Below are 21,914 nucleotides of genomic sequence, written 5' to 3'. Positions count from 1 at the left end.
ATGTTACAATGTCGAAAGGAAAGCTTTCCCTCCATCTGTTTTAATTCAGTGTAGGAGAAAGAAAATTTTAAACAATAATATATATTGATAAAAACCCTGGTGTTCTTTGAAGATCACTTGCTTAAGTTCCACAAAATGAAAGATTCCATTTTTTCTTTACATCATTGAAGAAAGTATCTTAGCAAGATTAACACATCTAAAAGAAATGTTAACCCTGACTTCTCCTTACTAATTTAGACAACCAGCATGAATGTGCCAATAACTGTGAAAAAAGTTGTGTTTATCATAGGATAAATGGCAGATTTGCAGGTGGAAAACTCAGCAATGAGGTAACAATGGCACAAGATGTAACTGTAGCTGCGCACTCAAACTGCACCATCATCTGCTAGCTAGTGCTCCTGCAACAACAGTGGTCTGTACCACTCGGCTATTTACAATTGTGACATTTCACATTGATAATTTGAGCAACATCTCTGCAAAGATCTTAATTGAGTACTTCAAGAAAAATAGATAAATGTTGTAACAGCTAATAAAAAACACTTGTTCCAAACCAGAGAATAAAATGTACAGAATTTGCAAGCACTTGGACAGTTCTGTGGCTACCCAGCAATAAAAGCCTTTTTCAAAGAGAACTGGTTTGAATTGGAGCAATATTTATTGAAAAAATTATTCAGCACTTGAAATATTTGTATGATTCATTCAATTAATATTTCTGAAATGAACAGAAGATTACATATCATATTTAATTTTGGATTAAGAACCCATTATGGGAACTGCATGACCTGTTACAATGTTGCCAGAAGAATGGGAAACTTTTGTTTCACTGATATCTCCTTCATTGCTTGAAGGAAGAGCTAGTGGTGGGGGGGGGGGGGTCATTTTAATCCTTTTCATTGTATGTTTAATTTACATTACTTGCATATGAGGGACTACATCCTATATTTTAGAGACACTTTGATTTTCCTGGGCCTCATTTTCAACTTCAACAAATTGTCATGGTTGCCACACCTCAGAGGTCTGTAAGACTGAACCATCAAGATACTGAACATCATCAAGTGCCTTAGCCAAACTTCTTGGAGAGTGGATGAGGCACAACTCTTCCAGATTTATTGGGTATCTTGCGTTCGTGGCTGGACTATGGGTACACAGAGTAGGCCTCTTCCTTTGAAAATCATTGACAAAGTCCACAATGAGGGGATTTGTCTAGCTATTGATGTTATAGGACCAGTCCGATACCAGATCTCTGTGCTGATCCAGTGGCAGCCCCTCGTGGTGCAACAAGCACATAGTTCCTCACACCTCCAACTTCATCGGCATACCATACTGTTTCTAGTCACCCTGGACTGCTTTCCTGCAACTGTCCATGACCTACAATGCTGTTGGGGATCTGTGTGGAATGTGTACTGTAGAGACTTTGTGTGGAGCATGTTGAACCTTGAATCCAGGGTTCTAACCATCTACCACTCTGGATACTGCTGACATCCAACAACATTTTAGATTTAGTGCATAGCAGGATAATTTACACTTTTGCTTTGCTTTTAATGTGGTATTTTATATGAGGACCACTAGTATGTAGCTGTCTTTGGAGGTGGATCCAAGCAGGGGCACTCTGTTGTTAACTCTGTTATTTACATAGATCCAACTGCCTCATGACTTTACTGTCTTTGATGTGAAATTATATGCCAATCTTGTGGTCTTTGGAGCAGGTGAGAAGTTCTTTCATAGTTGATTTTTTTGCTTGTTCCAATTCTCTGAGTGCCTTTCGCTGTCTCCAGTGTTTGTACACACCATATAAGGTAATTCAGAATATCCAGGATTCCAGCCTCAACTCAAACTACTGGGAAGGAGGGTTCACTCTACTGGGTACCAGGGCACTTGTGGTGTGCAGATCACTGTGAACCACACTTTATTGGACTGAGTTTTCCTACCAGCAGGCTGGAGCCAATTTGAAGAAGGATCTGCCTTCTCTTTCTAGTAATTTCCAAATGAATGTGGCTCAAGATTTAAAGTTTTGTGAATTGTCCAACATTTTCCCTGAGATTATAGGAAGGTGGCTTTAATGTGTTAACAGGTGGCTGCCTCACCAAAGTTTTTTGTAAGTTTAAACCAGTTCTCTTTGAAAAAGGCTTTTATTGCTGGGGAGCCACAGAACTGTCCAGAGTGCTTGCAAATTCTGTGCATTTTATTCTCTGCTTTGGAACAAGTATTTTTGAGCACTTTATTTCTAATATAAATATTTTTACTACTTCCTTCACCTTCCCATCTGCGTTTTGTTCAGCTTCTACATATTTTCTTTTCCCATATGTTTTAGTTTTGTGTGTAGCTAGTTTCCTTCTTTCTAATGTGTTTTAGAGCTTGTGATATAGAGTGACTGTGTGTTAATTTAAAGTTCACAAGTGTGCAACAACTTTAGAGTTTATTTGCATATAGGTTTAATTTCATGAGTACACATAAGATAGATGCATGCAGGTGTGTGTGACCCCCCCCCCCAACACACACACACACACACACACACACACACACACACACACACACACACACACACGTATGTGCATGCGTGCTCTGTAAGTTCCCCCGGGCAGTTTTATTTTGCTTGATCTGTAGATTTTTAGATGCAGTATTGTTCCCGAGACAGTGTGCTGCATACTGTCTAGGTCATTGCAGATGTCACAGATGCTGCTCAAATTCTTGTCCAAGTATTTGAGAGCCTCAATTTGTAAGCAGTGGTTACCAGTTGGATTGTCAATCGTGGGGAAAGTACTAGTGACATTTCATCACTGTTTTTATGCCATAAGGTGGTTGAATGTTCCAATGCCATAGCTATTGTGAACACAAATCTGTTTTCTTGTTACACATTTTAATAACTCATCTTCCCATATAGGACCATGTGCAACTTATCTGAGCTTGAAGCGATTTTCTAAGGTGTGTTGACACATTGAATGGTGCACACGAGCTGTGTTATCCTGGTCACAATAGGAGACACAGTTCACTCTGGAACTGCACTAAGGGAGTGGATTCATGTTGATCTCCATTACACAGGTTACTGTACATGTTGATCTACTTTAATTTGCAGGTGCAAGTGTGGTGCAAAACCATTTTGAGCACTTTATTTCTAATGTAAATATTTTTACTACTTCCTTCACTTTTTTGTATAAAAGCATGTTGATTGTTTCAGCAAATTGTGGATGCTAGCAGTGCAAAACAATGTGTACTGGTGGTGGGTTGACAGCTTGTGCTCTAGCAATTTTGCCTCTGTTCATTAATTATAATGCTAACTTAGATGCTGTGACCACTCTGGTTTTCCAGATGTCTCGTGGATCAGTCCAACAAGAAGTTTACATCTTGTACATCAACATTTATCATCACTGTTTTTGGAAGATAATGCAGGAATAGGTGCAGCAGAAGATAATTTGCAAAGTGGTGTGTACAGTCATAGAGAATGACAGTTTTGCACATGAATTTGAGTAGCTGAATTCACCTTTACTGTACCACATTGAAGTAGTGACCAGTGACAGTAGCTTCACTAACTGGTTTCCTGGGGTACAGCAGCAACTGGCACAGTTAAATACTTCCTGCATTGTGGAGAAGCGGAGCATGTAAGTGTGTAGTGTTCTGTAGATTACTGAGTCTGCTGTCATGTTTGCATCTTATTAAAATTTTCAGTGAGGTGACACATTTTCCTACTTGGTATATGTCGCACACTATTCTCACTAATGTCAAATTACCACATGTGAAGATACATTTAACATTTATATTTTTGTATTGTCCCCCATCCCTCTCTCTTATTTTTTTTATTTTTTATTTATTTATTTTAATTTCAGATAGTAGCACAATTCAGAGAATACTGCATGAATTGGATTTTGTCTGTTTATGGTAACAAAAGGAATACTTACCGATCTGTGCCAAACATGTTTCAACTCATTTGTGACACCACACCTGGGCTCATACCTTATTGAGGCATTATAATCCAATACTTAAAAAAAAATTTAACTACAAATTGGACAAAAAACTTTTACTATTGTAGTCTTCGAGCACATCTCTGTGCCACCTCCCCAAACATATGTCACCCTACACCCTCACGACAAATGAGGCACTTTCCTCCTGGGCTCTGAGTGTCATTCCTCCCTTTCTAAACTTCCCCGTCCTACACATTCTCTTCCTTTTGAATGTTACTAATAGATCCTAAAGCTAGGAATAGTTCTTTCACTTTTAATGCCCAGACAGTACCTGAATGTCACCTGTAAGTAATTCGTCACAACCATTCTGTCTCCTTGTAATTCTGTTGTTCTGTTGAATGAATCTTCCTTTTGATACAGTTGTTATTGTTATAATTTCAGCAATATTACATTTTACTCAACAGAGAAGACTACGTGACATCACTAGCTTCCTTCAGATGTTTATATTTAATGGTAAGATGTTCTTCTTCTTCTTCTTCTTCTTCTTCTTCTTCACAACCACTACCACCATCACCACCACTAGCTTCCTCTTCCACTTCTTCTGCTAATTTCCAGTGGCTAAGTGTTGCCTCTGCAGCAAGAGATCACTCTCTTCAGCACTCCTCTCACAGATCATATTTTTAGTTAGGATTTTTTAGTTATCTCCACATTTCCCTGTCTATGATCTGATCTTTGCAAATGTTTTGTAAACCAGTGTCACATCTAATTAAGTGTGCAGTGAGCTTTACTTTGTGTAGGTTTACAACATTCAGTAGTCCTTTCTTTCCAGTATCTTGTAGAACCATCTCCTCTGTTTTTCTCTCAGTGCAACAAGTTCATGTATGTTTCCAGTTTCACAACTTTGTGGCAAGATTTCTTGTGCCTCAATAATATCCAGGTTGTACATTTGTGTGGGGACACTCTGTACAAAGGGCTTTATTAGGAATGTTCTCATACTGTGGAAGCTGTACAAGCTGCAAATTTGTATGCTGGACACTCTTTACAAGGGTCTTTTTATAAACAACAACTGTGTTGTTATTTCTGTGTGTACAACATTAAATCTTGACACAATTGGTAAGGTTTTAATTTCGGACTTTCAGAGTGTTTCCCATTTGTAGGTGTTAGTCAGAAAAAGACCTCTTCCAAATTTATTTTTGTGTATGGGGTCAGAAATGATTCACTGCCATAAATTTTCACAGAGGAGAGATTACAGGTGTGGATGATATGGTTCTTGCACAGACAATCTGAACAATATGCATTAAGTGGTGAAAGAACTGCAGCTCTGCTTGTCAAAGAATGACATGTGGATTGCTACATATAATATTGTTATATTTAGCTTCATATTCTCAATACTATGGGTGCCAGTTCTTTCAGAGCTACTACACTAGGTTAAAAGAACATGCTGGTGTGTCAGGAAAGGGTATCTTGTATATTCACCTTAAAGTTATTATTATTTTCATGCACTCTTGCTTCTTACATAAATAAAACAGTGTGAAGTGAGAAATAGATGCCTCAAGACGGTTGCCTGATATCTAGTGTAAACAAAGAGGGGGAGCTGCTGGAGAAATGTGGCCACAAGTGAGAGTTTTCCTTCTGGAGTAGTTCACCCACCAGGAGATACTGGAACAGTTAGCACCCAGGTGTGGCTGCACTGTTCCAATATACCTCTAACTGATAAAATGAAGTGTTACAGCAATAGTAGTGAGGCATGCACTTCTACCACAATTGTATGAGGGTTATTAAAAGATTAAAAAATTCCTCCGCCCAAAGTGGTGCCCATATCCCCCACCCCTGCTGCCACCATTGACAATTGTTTCTTGTAATTTTAAGTTTCTTCTGCACTTATTTAACTCGGACAGATGGCAGAAGTGAAAAAACGAAAAAGGAGGCATACAGAAAACTCTCACTACAAACAACTTTCCATTACTATATCTAGGTCATTGAGAAAGGAGAAATAATATCTATAATTGTTTGTGGGATCTGCATAGTAATGATACAGTTGATAGTACTCCTAGGTGATTGGTATAGTCTTTCAAAGAATAAGAAAGTGGAGAAATGCAGCTGTATAATCATCCACATTAAGTATGTCCCGCCACAGCCACTGCTCTTGACACTGTGAATAGTAGGGTACCATTACTCGTGCAGATTGTTGCATCAGTATGTAGCAGTTGACTCGTTGGAGATTTTTGGATGATCAGTTTTTCATTTCTTTAGATGAATCCTACGTCAATCAGGAAGTGTGTATGAACAAGCACAGAGAATGTGCCCTATTGTGCATCAGAAAATGGCAACCAGTGCTTTGATGAGCTGTGGTGTAATCTGAAGGCCAATACACAATATCTGGCTTGTGCATTGTAAGACACTTCTTTCACACAACTGTTAATAGCAACAGGCGTGTCTAGAAATATTTTATTCTAAATGTGGAATGCTGCTATTCCTCAGGAAGGGCTACTGTAAGTGACTCAGAATCAGATAATTTTAGCACAGCATTTTATTAGCATCAGATCAATCCTGTGGCTCTCTTACTGTAAGTACAACCCATGCCAATTTTATTTTGTTCAAACTGAAGAATTATAAATGCAATATTGTTAACAAGACAATGCAAATGCCACAGCTGTTTCTCACATTTCCATCGAAGTATTTGAGAGCCTCTGTACCCAAGCTGTGGTTACCAGTTGGGTTGTCCATTATGTGACAACTACCAAGTGTCAGAACATCACTGTTTTTGTGTCAAGAAGGTGGTTGAATGTTCCAATGCAGTAGCTGTGGTGCACACATGTTTCCCTGTGCTTCAAATTTGTCTTCCAGTAAAGGAACATGGGCAACTCATCTGAACTCGAAGTGATGTTCTAAGCCATGTTGACAGGCTGAATTGTGTACACAAGGTGTGTTGTCCTGTTCACGGTTGGAGACACGGTTCACTCTGGAACTGCACTAAGACTGTGGATTCACTTTGATCACCATACACAGGTTACTGTAAATGTTGATATTTACTTTAATTCACAGGTGCATGTGTGGTGCAAAATAATTTTGAGCAGTTCATTTCTTACAATAATAATTTTACTATTTCCCTCACTTTTCCGTATCAATGTATGTTGATTGTTTCAGCAAATTGAGGGTGCAAAAGTGTAAAATAATGTGTACTGATGGTGGGCTATCAGCTTGTGCTGTAGCACTTTTGCCTCTGTTCATCAATTGTAACACAGAGTTAAAAATTGTGACCACTTTGGTTTTGGCAGATGTCTTCATGGAAAAGCCCAACAACAAGTTTGTCTTTGACATCATCCCTTCTTACCACTGCCTTTGCAAGCTAATGCAGGGAATGGTGTAGCACAAGCAAATTTGCAAAGTGGTGCATGCAGTCATGGAGACTGACAGGTTCACACAGGAATATGAGTAGTTAACTTCAGGTTAACAGTGCCAGATTGAAGTGATGATTTGAGATACTAACTTCCTTAACTGGATTGGTGGAGTACAGCAGCAACTGGCACAGTTCAATACTTTCTGCATCGTGGAGAAACAGCCCGTGGAAGTATGGACATCTGTAGATTACCGTGTAAACTGTCATGTGTTCATCACATTAAAATATTAATTTTTGTGGACATAATTTTCTACTTAGTACATTTCATAGACACTAGGCCCAATCGTGTCAAATTACCACATATGCCAAAATATATTTAACATTTTTTCCTTTGTGGCATCATTCATCCTTCTTTTTTTATTTATTTATGAACCTTGAACAATTGCATTATTTACAGGAAAAAATCTGCATGAATTGGATTTTGTCTGTTTATAGGAACTAAAGGAAAACTCACCAGTTTGTGCCAAAAATGTTTCACCACATTTGTGGCACCTCACTTGGGGTCGCACCTTATTGGGCCACGAAAATCATATATTTATAAAAAATCGCAACTAGAGATTGCACAAAACACTTTTTCTATTGCAGTCTTCGACCACCTCTCTGTGTGACCTCCCCATTCGTGTGTGACCTCCTATATCCGCACGAGAGGTGAGCCCCTCTCATCGTGGGCTCTGAGGGTATTCCTCCCTTTCTAAACTTCGACTTACCTTTCTGTCTTTCTTATGGATGTTACTAATAGCTCCTAAAGAGAGGAATAATAATTTCACTTTCAATCACCACCTATAGGTAAATAGTGACAGCTGACAGCCTTTCTGTCTCCTTGTAATTTTGTTCTTTTGATGACTGCATTTCCCCTTTGATTCAGTCAATATTGTTACAATCTGAGTAATAATATATTTTGCTCAACAGAACTTGGCATCTCGCATCACTATCTTCTTTCAAACATTAGATATTTTATCCTTTGGTCATGGAGAAATAAAGAGTAATAACATCCTTAAATTTTTATTTGCACTGCATAATAATGATACAGGAGGTAGTATACTTGGATGCTTGTTACGTTCTCACAAAGCATCAAGAAGTGGAGAAACTGGACTGTGTAACCAGACACATTGAGGACGTCCTGTCACAGCCACGATCCTGACACAGCAGATAGTATCGATGCCATTACTAATGCAGGTTGTTGCATCACTACTTGACAATTGATTCTACAGCTATTGGTGGGCATTGGAAGTGTGTGTGCGGTGATCAATACCCTTCTACATTCAAAGCTGTGCCAAAGATAAATTCCATAAATGTTCACGACAGGTGACAAAATTCAAAGAACAGCCATTTTATCTGTACTGTAGGAGCAGTTAGAGGCCAGTAGGTAGGTCTTCATATCACTGATTGTTGTTGGTGGTGAACGCAATGAGCAGAGCACATTAGCATTTACAAATAGAAAATAGTTGCTGTACAGAATACTGGCACAGGGCCATACAATGTGAGGAAAAACAGTATAGAAAATAACACATGTAAAATGAATGGTGACCGAATTCTAACTCCTCCCAATAAATATGCAGTGAGCAAAAATTATAGGAAAATTAGTTAATGAACAGGCTTCAGAAATAGCTAAAGATAGACATAACACACACATAACTGTGACCTCTGGCAGTTTGTTCCAGACTGCATCTGTCGTGTTAAATGAAAGCAGCAGTTTGGTGAGAGCAGAGAAGGGAAAATGGTAGCATAATACATATTGTGGAAGAAATGAGTGCTGTCTGATGGAGTGTGCAGGGATCAGATGAACGGTGAAGACTGCCATTTGCAGGATTGCCCAGCTTTGGGACAGGGAGGTGTGTAGGGGGCAAGGAGCATGAAAAGAGAGAAGCGAGGAAGGGAAAAGGCCGACAGTTGTGTCGGCACACGGTGAAGGTGAGGGTATGTAAATGTGGAGAGTGTGGTTGAAGATGGTGTGGTTGGTGTCGGTTGAAACCTGTGAGAACAGCAGTGAACTTACCGTCTCCTCCGTGTTTGTACCCTCAGTGTACCAGCCGACACACCACTCACCTTTCCCCTTCCCTCCTTCTGTCTTTTTCCGTGCCCCGTCCCCCCACCCAGCCCTAGAAAGCTGCACCTGGCAGTCTTCGTGCCTCGCTCTAGTCCCTACATGCTCCATCAGGCAGAGTTCGTCTCTCCCTCAGCGCGTACCTTGTTATTGTTTTTCTTCCTGTGCCACCTGCATATTTCTGCCTATGTTCAATCTGACAGTTGCATTCCAGTTCGAGGTGCCAGAGATTGCAGTCGTGTACAGGAGGTGTGCTTGTAGTTATGAATGAAAGTGTGTTTTTTTTTTTTTCTGAAGAATGTTTTGGTCGAAAGAATAATCGTAACAAATTTTACCTTGTGCTTCTCTACAATGCAGCGAGTCATCTTCACAGTGAGTGAAAATGTATCATTTTGCATCTCCTACCTTGAGTTTCCATTATTGGATATATGTATATGTGATAATTATTTTCTGCTGAAAATTAGAGCTTGGTACTTGTATACATGAGAATCCTAATACATAGAATTTGGTAATAGGATTAACATTACTCCAGTAGTGTGTCACTGTAGCCAGTTTAACTGCTGTATATTTAGGGACAAAGGAAAGTGAGAAATGTTAAAATGTTGAAGGGAAAACTTTCCCTCAGTGTGTTCTAATTCAGTGTAGGAGAAAGAAGCATCCTAAAAATAATTGTCATGTTTACTCATATAAATGCTGAGGTCCTGTGGAGATCACTGAAGTATTGGACAAAAAAATGTTACCATTTTTTCTTCATATCATTCAAGAAAGTTCGTAGTAAGTTTACCTCGTCTAAAAGAAATATTAATCCTCACTTCCACTTACTAATTTAGATAGACAATATGAATGTGCCACCAACAGTGAAAAAGGCTGTATTTATCATAGGCTGGAGATATGAAATTTGGATGAAGTAACATATGCTTCATCCTTTGAAGGAAGTGCTGGTTGGAAACTATTAACTCACACTGTGTTGATCATTGATATTTTTACCAATTGCAGCTGTCACCAAAACTATCATAATAACACAACATAAATCCATCTATCCTGATATTAAATATCACCCCAGGAGCTCACAACTCTTTTGTGAGCATGTCTTTGGATATCGTGCAGCCCCAGCCTTTCCAGCATTACTTCATTCTGTTCTGCATGATTTTACTTCCACTATCTATTTCTCTCTTTCTCCCTCTGCTACTCCAATGAATGGTTTTCTTGGTGCTGACCTTGCATAGAGTACTACGTAGCTTTGTGCCTTCCATCTATGCATCCTTCTCTTTGATACAGTAATACACCCAAAACCAAGCAAAGTGGCCATCCACTTGGGCGAGGGTCTCTGTTCATGTCAGGATGGTAGCAGGTGGACATCGTGCATGTTCTTCCTACACAAAAATTGACAAATGCAAGGATTTGCGGAAATTGTGGGCTTTATTCCCAAAAACTATCACGAAGGGATACAATGTTCATGAAAACTGGCTATGGCAGTGGAGTGAACTGCATGTGGTACTGAAAGAGCATTTGACCCTCAATAGGAAGGACTGGCTGACATGTCCAGAAAATGAAGAACCTGGCACACAAGAGAGTGACCCACTGTTGTGGCTCTACCATGCCAACCATCTCGCATACCCCAAGTGTTGGCACCTGTTCCTCCCATTGGCAGGTTTCAGGCAGAATGTTTGCATCTCTCGCTCAGCAATATCATGGAGGCAGCCCTAGATCAGCGTAATAGCATGGGAACCAGCTACAAGTACGGTGTAGTAGTTTACGTAACAGCTCACCCCTCCTGCCTGAGGCTAATTTAAAATGATGGAAGTAGAATACAATAAAAGTTTTTACTATCACTTTCCATTAAAAATGAAGAAAGACTTAGTTATCATCCAGGTCTATATGCCACCAAGTAATCATTCAGATGAAGAAGTAGAAGAAAGTTATGAGAAGATAGAAAACTTAGCAGAGAGAGAGAGAGAGAGAGAGAGAGAGAGAGAGAGAGAGAGAGAGAGAGAAATGCATGTATTGGTGTAATGGGTGATTGTAATGCAGTAGTTGGTGAAGGAGCAGAAGGAAAAGCTCTGGGAAAATTTGGACTGGGAGAAAGTAATGAGAGGGGGCAAAGGTTGTAGGAATATTGCAATGAAAATTTCATGGTAGTTGGAAATACTCTATTTGATAATGAGAAAAGATGATGGTATACTAGGATATCTCTATTTGACAACAAAAGATATCAGATTGATTAAATAATGATACACCAAAGATACCAAAATTGCCTAAAGAATGTCAAAAGTTATCCAGGGGCATATATTCATTCAGATCATATATTAGTAGTAACTGAGGTACTAGTTAAATTGAAATGAATCTGGAAAGGACAGGAGAGAGAGCACATTAGCTTTGAGAAACTGAAAGACAAAGGCAATCATGAAATACTAGTGTGTGGATATTGTGAAATTATGTTGCAAGGACAGGAAACAGAATGCACAGAAGGAAGGCAGGATCATTTTAAAAATGGAATCAAAAAGGCAGTTTAGAGTCAAGGTGAGGAATAAAGTAAAGTAAACATGGGTAACAACAGCTATGATACCCAACACGGGTGACTGCAGGATATGGAAAACTGTAACACAGAAGAAGGGAAGTGCAACTACAGGAGGTTAAATAGTGGATTAAGAAGGGGGACACAAAAGGCAAAGGAGAAATGGCTGACAGAAAAGTGTGACAAGATAACGAAGGAAATATGATTTGATGTACGAAGAAGTGATGGATTTGACATTAAGGGAAAAGAGAAACAACAATGGACTAAAGGAATTGGAGGCAACATACATTAAAATGGTGAGTGAAACCAAGAAATAATGAAAAGATGGGAAGACTATATCGAATGGATATATGTTGTAGACAGCCGACCAAATTGTTGTGTCGATTCCCTAAGGTCTCGACACAATGAGTGGCTAGGTGCACGCGAAACTAACGCAGACGGGCGTAAATTCTGAAACAGGAGACTGGATGAAAACTATAAAGAAAAGAAGAGAGATTTTAATATACTTAACTTTAATGTAGTCTTGTTCTTGTTGAAATACATCTCTTGCATAGTAGTAAGCAATTAGCACTAATACAAATGGCGCCTTGCTAGGTAGTAGCGATGGACTAGCTGAAGGCTATTTAATCTGTCTCTCGGCAAATGAGAGGAAGACGTGATACGTCTTGTCGCAAGCTATGTCGTCCGTACAACTGGGGCGAGGTCATGTCCGTGTCTTGTGACCTGCCATGTGGTGGCGCTAGGATTGCGAGTACACAGTGGCGACACGCGGGTCCGACATGTACTACAGGACCGCGGCCGATTTAAGTTACCACCTAGCAAGTGTGGTGTCTAGCGGTGACACCACACAAATGAACAAGAGCTTGGGATAGAAGAAGAGAATAAAGATGCAGATGATGAGAAAGGAAATGCAATACTAACTAGTGAGATTGAAGCATTTATGAAGGGGATGAAAAATGGAAATTCAATGGGAACTGATGAGATTCCTGCAGAACTGTTAGTCATTGGAAGAAGAAGGGAAAAGGGAGTTGACTGAATTGTGTAATCAAATATACATGATAGGAAAATGGCCAAAGGACTTTACAAAAAGTATCTTAATACCTATAGAAAAGGAAAAGAACAGCAAAAAGTGTGAGGAGCATGGAACTGTGAGCCTGATATCGCATGCAGCCAAAGTCTTGCTGAGGATGCTCAACAGAAGGCTGTATGGAAAGTTGAATTGCGTAATAGGAGATGAACAATTTGGTTTCAGGTGAGGAGTGGGAACTAAAGATGCCGATTGGCTACTGACAGTGGTAGGGGAGAGGTACACTGAGAATAAAAGGAAGGTGTATGTTGTGTTCATTGATCTTAAGAAGGCTTTTGACTGTGTCAGATGGGACAAACTGATGGGAATCCTAAGGAAACATGGAATTGACTGAAGGGATAGACAGCTAATTAGAAAATTAATATTTAAACCAGGGAGAAAGAGTAAGAATAGGTGGTGTGATGAGTGAAGAAAATGAACTGTAAAGAGGTGTAAGACAAGGTTGTTGTTTATCACCAACGCTGTTCCAAATCTGTCTGGAGGAAATTATCAATGAAAGTTTTGATGGAAGTAGAGGATTTTTTGTAGGGTCAGAGACTGGAGTGTGTAAGATTTGCAGATGATCTGAAAACAAAATTAGAATAATATGGAATGAAGATTAACAAGAAGAAAATGAAAAGCATGGTAACTGGAGGAAAGGGGAGAAAATGCCATATGAAAATAAGGGGAGAGGAAATAGAGCAATTGAATAATTTCAATTACTTGGAAAGTGTAATAATGGATTATATGTATTGCTCAACAGAAATTAGGATAAGAACTGCAGTGGCAAAAGGAGGATTCAAGAGGAAACAGAAATTACTTTGTGGACCACTAAACAAAGATCTGAGGAAAAGACTTGCCAAGTGTTACATCTGGAGCGTTGCACTGTATAGTGCGGAGACTTGGACATTGTGGAAGGAAGATGAAAGAAGATTGGAGGCACTAGAGATGCGGATATGGAGCAGAATGGAAAAAGTGAAATGGGAAGACCAAGTAAGGAATGAAGAAGTATTAAGAGGAGCTGGAAAAGAAAGAAACATGCTGAAAGTTATTAGAAAGAGAAAACAGAACTGGATTGGACATTGATTGAGAAGTGACTGTTTGTTGATGGAAGGAATAGTAGGAATGGTGGTTGGAAAAAAGGGAAGAGGAAAAGGAAGATATCAATATCTGAGGAGACAAATATTCAGGAATGGAAAGACTGGCTATGAACAGACAAAAGTGGAAGAGGCTTAACCCATGACAAGACCTGCCATAAGGCAGAACACCATACCATACTATAACGACTACTACTACTACTACTACTACTACTACTACTACTGTTGATGTCCTACGGCAAGACCTGAGTAAGAGAGATGGATCACTGCAACAAGAGAGGAGTGATACCTCAGTATAACGTGGCTGGAAAAGAATGTGATCGTTCTGGTACTGCCAGAGAGCTTAGTCTTGAGGAATTTGGCCAGCTTCTCACAGAAGAAAGAAATGCAGAATAGGGCTGACAACACAGTAATAGAGTAAGTTATGAAAGTGGGAGGGTCAAAAAATTATCTGCAGCAGCATGTGGCCATGGGAGTCCACTGGCAATTCGAACAGAATGGACGCACATGCACCATGCCCCATCAGTAGTATAAATAACAATATCATCAGTATCAATCCATGCACACCCCGTCCACCATAGACATCAATAGATGTTCAGTCTCGCATTCATCAATTGATAATTTGTTTTGGCATTTCCATTCACCTAAGGGTGCAGTAGCATGCCCATTAACTGAGTTTTTCTCAAGTCGGTGTGCCTTATTTTAGCATACACAATAGGGCTTGTGACATCACTGAGACAGTGGTTCTGAAAATATTTTAGTGCAGGTAACTACTACCAGTTCTCATCGGCTAATCTTTTCCTGTCTCCCTTTTACAGTAATTGCTACTGTACCTATCCTGCATATGGTGTGTTTGGGTTTGGCACAAAAAGCATATGTGCACATTGCAAATAATTATTTACAATATTTAGATGAGGAGGCATGTCCTCAGATGTGGAATGTTTTCCCCAAGTGCTGTTTTCAAATGAGCAAAGTTACAATAATATTAATTACCTATATTTGCTACTTCTCAGTAGCTCAGTTTGAGGACCCTCTAATTGAATTGAGCATTTCTATACATGATACAATAGCTTAAAAATAAAATATACTTCAAAGTGGGGATGCAAGCTCAGAGAGAGGAGGTAGACTGTCACATAAAATACATAATAAAATGAAAGCACATGCAGGTAGAGCTCCAAAATGGTACACTAAACAAATAAACATTTGACATATAGTTTCAATAGTAGTCAGAGTAGGGGCTGTTGTGATAACTTTCTTCTCATTATCTGTGCTGTCATTTTCTTCTGCTTATTGGTTGGCATATTTCACATGAAAGTAATGAGCAATGTGTGCCTAGCTGTTCTCCATATTCCTTAAGGTGCTCATCACACCCAGCAAACAATGCTCCACACTGCGTAAGCAGCTTGCTATAGGTGGCTAAACAGGCAAACAGAACTAAGTCTTGCCCTCAGTGTTATTCACAGCACAAATGCCAAGACTGCCCCTCCCGAAAAGCTCAGTGTTATGCTTGTGGCAAGAAAGGACATGGGCAATCTCTATATTTGCAATGGAACAAATATAAAAATTTGACCCATTCACAAAAATCTAGTGTCACAAGTAATCAATGCAGTGTATTCAAAACCTGCTGCAGGCATCAGCAAAACTATCAAGCAAACAGTTACTTCAGTGCTACACCAGACCAAAAAACTTTTTGTTCATTTACATCTTATTGATAAACGTGTGAAATTTCAGTTGGACATGGGTGCTTGTGTTACATTGCTGAATTGTAACATGAACTGTTAGGCTGTCCATGCCTATCTGAAACTAGCATGCATCTAACAGCTTATAATGGACAAGACCTTCCCATTCTTGGAAAATGTACTTTGCCCACATATGGGAACTGCGACTTTCACTGTTCTACAATTGCGTGAATGTGAGAACATATTTGTCCTTGATTTGTTTTATTTGCTTGGCTTTAAAATTCAGGAGAATTTGTTGTCACTGGCTGTATTCAATGCAAAAGACAGTGTAGCTAACTTGTTGAAAGAATTCCCTGAACTCTATTCTGAAGGATTAGGCAAGGCTAACAATTTTGTTGGACATATAACTATAAAAGACAATGCTCAGCTGAAAGTTTTCCAGGACAGATCTGTTCCCATTGCATTACACGACTATATGGCTGCTGAACTTGAAGAATTAAAAGATTGCTGAGGTATGGCGCCCATACATGCTAGTCAGTGGGCAAGTCCACTGGTTTTGATCCCCAAACCTTCAGGTCACATTTGCCTATTTGTTGACTTTAAGTCTACCATCAACCAACAAACTGTGACTGATATTTATCCATTGCCACAACCAGAGGATCTCATGGACAGATTTGGCACTGGTCGCTACTTTTCAAAAACTGATCTGCATGATACGTACTTCAAATACTGCTTGATGAAGAATCTCAATATGTGTGTGTAGTGAATACTCATTTGGGTCTATTTAAATACATGCATTTGCCTTTTGGCAGTGCTTCTGCACCCACCATTTCAAATGGTATTTAGAAAAGCTGACTGCACAAGTGCCAAACTGTTCAAACTAATTTGGACAGCATTGTTGTAGCACACCTGAAGAAAACATTGCAAATTTGCGTGGTATGTTTCATGTGTTATCTGATGCAAGACTAAAGTGTAGACTGGACAAGTGTGATTTTTTTGTCCTGAGTTACAATATCTTGGTCATGTCAGAAACAGTGAAGATGTATATCCTCTTGAGCCGCATTTGTTAGCCCTACAAGATTTGCCAGTTCCTCCCAATGTCACAGAATTGCAATCAGTCTTTGGGAAAATGAACTATTTTATTTGGATCATACAGACTGCTGCACATATCGCAACTCCATTGCATTGCAAGAATGTCCCCTTTGTTTGTACAGATCAGTACCATGTAACTTTTCAAAAACTTGGATGCCTTGCTCAGTGATCGATGCTTATCTCACTTTGATCCTGACAAACCAGTTGTATTGCAAGTTGATGCTTCCTCTTATGGAATAGGTGCAGTGCTTTCACATCAAAGGTGTTGTCCAAAGCTCAGTGTAACTATTCACAAATCGAGAAAGAGGCTTTGAGTATTGGGTATGGTGTCAACCAAATTCCACCATTATTGGCATGCAGAAAATTCTTCTTGGTAATTTATCTCTAGCCTTTGCAGTCCTTGTTTCATCTGACAAAAACAGCTCCTGTATGAACTGCCCAAAAATTGCAAGAATCACTTTACACCACATACTCTGTTTCACAGTTTTTAGTGGCAGCAGACTGTGGGAGTGAGGCGAGGTCGTCCATCGACTTGGTGCTTGCATGTGTTTCCTTCCGTGTCCAAACGGTTTGCAGTGCCAACATCAGAATCAACTTTGCCACTATCATGTGCACGATGATATTTCTGTCTCTCTTCTCCCAGGTTCACACAATGGCCACCAGAGGGTGTCATCACGACACTGCAGGAAAACCCCATGGAGGCAAAGCCTTCACCTCCTCTGCCACTTTTTGTGTTTACTATAGAGCTGAAGATTAGATGGGTAGATCCCATAACTAATGAGGAGGTGTTGAATAGAATTGGGGAGAAGAGGAGTTTGTGGCTCAACTTGACTAGAAGGTGGGATTGGTTGGTAGGACATGTTCTGAGGCATCAAGGGATCATCATTTTAGTACTGGAGAGCAGTGTGGAGGGTAAAAATCGTAGAGGGAGACCAAGAGATGCATACACTAAGCATATTCAAAAGGATGTGCACTGCAGTAGGTACTGGGAGATGAAGAAGCTTGAACAGGATAGAGTAGCATGGAGAAGTGCATCAAACCAGTCTCAGGACTGAAGACAACAACAACAACAACAACAACAACAACAGCAACAGAGCTGGCCCCATCCACACTGCAGAAGTCAATGTCCTCCCTCTCCAGTTCTTGTCCTACAGAGTTGGATGAGTACTCCTCCGGTGGAGATTTCTGCCTGAGTGAAGGCCGGATGGCAGGGTACGACTGGAAGCTTGACATCCCCTGCAGTCACAGCTTCTGGTCCAGTACTGCATCCTCCCCCACCATTGTCGCACCCCCTCACATGACGATGGTTCTTCGCTTTTGTGGGTGACGGTGGGGGGGCGGGGGGGGGGGGGGGGGAGGTGTAACATCAAGTGCCAGCACATTGGTCTGGAATGTAACAACAGAGAAGGTTGTGACACAGGAGTGGCACCTATACAAAGAGAATATAGTGCTGCTCCAGCTAGCTTTGGCCGCACTAGAAGAGCTGCACAAGAAGATGAGCTGTGATCCAAAGATACAGCTGTGATTTAGTATATATTTAAGGACACTGATTATTTGCATGTCACCAATTGATTGTGGCATTTCATTGTGAAAAGGGAAAGTTAAGTATTGTCAACCTAGTAACCCTATAGTAGAAGAGTGGGCAGGATCCCACAAACAAGAAATGCATACTCAGCAGAATTCAGATGAAACCTGTCATGATAGCTCAACATCAAACCATCAGTACTAATATCAAGTATCAACCCAGGGGCTCACAGCTCTTTAGTGAGCATGTCCTTGTATACAAATTGTCGTCAACCTTTGCAGCATTACTTCATTTCTGTGCTTCATGCTTTTACTTCCACTACCTGTTTCTCCCTCTGCGACTACATTGGATGGTTTTCTTGGTGCCGAGCCTGCTTGGACCCGGTGTATGATATAGCTTTGAATTATAACTTCTGGCATATTCTACAACATATCATCAAATAAATAAATATGTGGCTCCATTGCTGGGTTTCACCTGCCACCAGTTTTCAAAATTTCCAGAAATTTGGATTGTGCAGCCACCCAATCCATAGTGTTCTGTACCTTACGCCTTCCATCTGTGCCTTCTTCCCTTTCATGCAGTCATACACCTTTAAACCCAGCACTGTAGCCATCCCATTGTGGAGGTGGGGGGTCAGAAAGTACCTGCACAGTGAATGCAGGGATCACACTGTTGGTGCCTGAGCTCGAAACTCCCCATGCTTGCCAAGGAGTGTGTGCTATGCGTGACTGGGGCATCGGACTCCAAGAAAAGGATTACTGACGTGACAGCCATTGCCGTGTCTGGGTGGCATGAATTGGGATAGGCCCCATTCAGAGTTGGTGGCATCATGACAGATCAGCCACAAATGAAGTGGGTGAAGTTATCTCCCACTGGTGTCTTAGGGCCCCAACAGTCTCTGTGAAAGAACAGTCCCCTTTCAATGCAGAGGTGCAACCCTAAAATCTTCCCTTCCCTGGCTACACTGTGGGAGGAGTACAGGGCTAAGAGCAAGCAGAGGAATTCTCACTGCAACATTTGGTCTGTACAAGGACTCGTAGTGATTCCATCTTGGCAAAGAAGCACTTGTTTTCAGTAATACGGACCCCAGCCCTTCTCAAATACCAGGGATATTAAAATAATGCTGCCTACGACAGGGTTTGAGGCCGGGACTGCAACTATGTCCTAGGCAATCTGTGTATCAAACTTCTGTCTCTTAAAACACCTCTTTGGAGGCTGTTGCTTTCTGGTTACGGTCATTTCAGAATATTGCCGTCTGCAATGTTTACCTCCCTCCCAGTGGTGAAGTGCTTCAGAACACACTGTTTGCATTGGTATCTTGGCTCCCCCACCTATGCGGGTCTTGGGTGATTTCAATGCCCACAACATTTTGTGGGGTGGAACATTGGTAACTGGCCATGGTGAAGACTTCTAAAACTTACTAGTACAACTTGACCATTACCTCTTGAGTAATGGTAGCCTAACACACTTCAGTGTGGCACACAAACCTTCCCAGCCACAGACCTTCCCATTTGCATCCCTTGTATTCACCCATCCATCCACTGGAGGCTGCATAGTGACCTAGTGACCACTTTCAAATCTTCCTGTCCCTTTCTCAGTGTCACTCCCCTGTACGCATGCCCAGACGGGCTCTCAACAGTGCTGGCTGGGATGTTTTCACCTCTGCTGTTGACATTGGCTCCCTGCTGCATGGAGATGTTGGTGAGGGAGTCCAGCATACAACTACAGTCATTCTTTCAACAGCTGATTTAGCCATCCACTGTTCCTCAGTCCTGCCCCAACTGAACACAGTACTTGGGTGGTCCTCAGGAATCACAGAGGCCATTACTCTGTAGGCAGGTACTCTGAAACCATAAGTAGCACCCATCAATGGAACAGTGCATTGCCTCTAAGTGTCTCCATACCTGGGTCCACCATCTAATGAAAAGACAAAAGTGAGAATGCTGGGAATGCTATGTTTCTACTATTGGACCATGTATCTCTCCTCTGCAGGTTTGGGCTAAGATCAGACATCTCTGGATATAAGACACATGCAGGTACACTTGGAATTACCTTGAATGATTCTGAATACTGTACCAACCTAGATACCATCACCAAACATTTTGCTGTGCACTGTGCTCAAGCATCAGAGTCTGAGAATTACCAACCTGTCTTTTGTGTTGGAGCAAAACCAATCACCTTTTACTACACCCAGAGCTATGTAATGCTCCATTGAGAGTGGTAATTCATCTGTGTCCTCTACCACTCCTCAGATACAGCCCAGGCCTGGATCGCATACATACCATATTTACTCGAATATAAGCTGCACTTTTTTTCTGGTTTTTGTAATCCAAAAAAACGCCTGCGGCTTAGAATTGAGTGCAAAGTAAGCTGAAGTTCTGAAAAATCTTGGTAGGTGCCACCACAACCAAAAGACTGTTTGGGATGTTTGACAATATGGCCAACTCTACATTCTGAATTTTTTCCTATCTGTGAGAAGAGATGGTTCCTTATAGGAACTTCTATGAATTGTGAATCACATACAGTATTCTCATCACCATAAGAATAATATGAATATAAACAATTTGCCATGTATTTTTTCGTGTTTGCTGCTAACTTATTTAAATCCTGTCTGCCTAATAAACTACGAAACTAGAGTGAGACAACAGCAAACGCGGAAGAATATACATATCGTGTCATGTTTACATTCGTATTATTCTTATGCCTAATAGTGATAGTCAGAAATAAAGCACGGCAATTGACTAGATTCTTAAACCTAAGATGATTCTAATTTCAGTGCAGAATGTAATGTACTAAGGAGGTGTCTGCAAAGATTTTCAAACAGAGAAAAATTTTCACCACACTCTTGTTCAAAACATCTTCTATCATATGCTGTATATTATTTGGTTCTTGTTGATCATTATCAAAGAAAGCAGCAGTGTAAGTGACAACAAATATCAGTCTCTTGTCATTGTTTTGCTAATGAGACGATTCCTCTCTCTTTTTTTAAAAAAATTGTAAGCAGCTGTAGCGTGCACAAAAGCAAGTCGTGCCGCGAGCGGCAACAGGTCTTAAACACTCATTATGAGAATACAATGCATGACTCAGTAAAGTAATGCATTTTCAGCTTAGAGTGACATAAACACGTACAACAAAGAGAACTGCACTTATCAGATCAAAGAAAAATAAGCAATCAATTCAAACCAGACGAAGATTATGACTCAAACCAAACTACTGTAGCTGTATTGTTATTCATTCGACCTAAATTGTCTCTTATTACAATGGACCATATTTATTTCGATTTGGGGGGGGGGGGGGCGGCCTAAAACTTTTCTCTCCCCTTGAATTTTGAGTCTCAAATTTCAGGTGCGGCTTAGATTCGGGAAAAATTTTTTTCCTTCATTTCGAGTCTCATTTTTCAGGTGCGGCTTAGATTCGAGTAAATACGGTAATTAGATGATCAGGAACCTACCAAATGGTCAACCATGCATCCTTGCCAGCTTTAATCTCATCTTGAGTGTGGGCATGTACCCATCAAAATGGCGAGAGAGCATCCTTTTCCCAGTGCTGAAACTGTTTAAGCAGCCTCTAGAGACTGACAGTTATTACCCAATAAGTCTC

Source organism: Schistocerca nitens, chromosome 4, assembly GCF_023898315.1.
Source record: "Schistocerca nitens isolate TAMUIC-IGC-003100 chromosome 4, iqSchNite1.1, whole genome shotgun sequence".
NCBI classification, from domain to species: Eukaryota; Metazoa; Arthropoda; class Insecta; order Orthoptera; family Acrididae; genus Schistocerca; species Schistocerca nitens.
The sequence above is the reverse complement of the archived record's forward strand: the minus strand, read 5'-3'. Positions refer to the sequence as shown.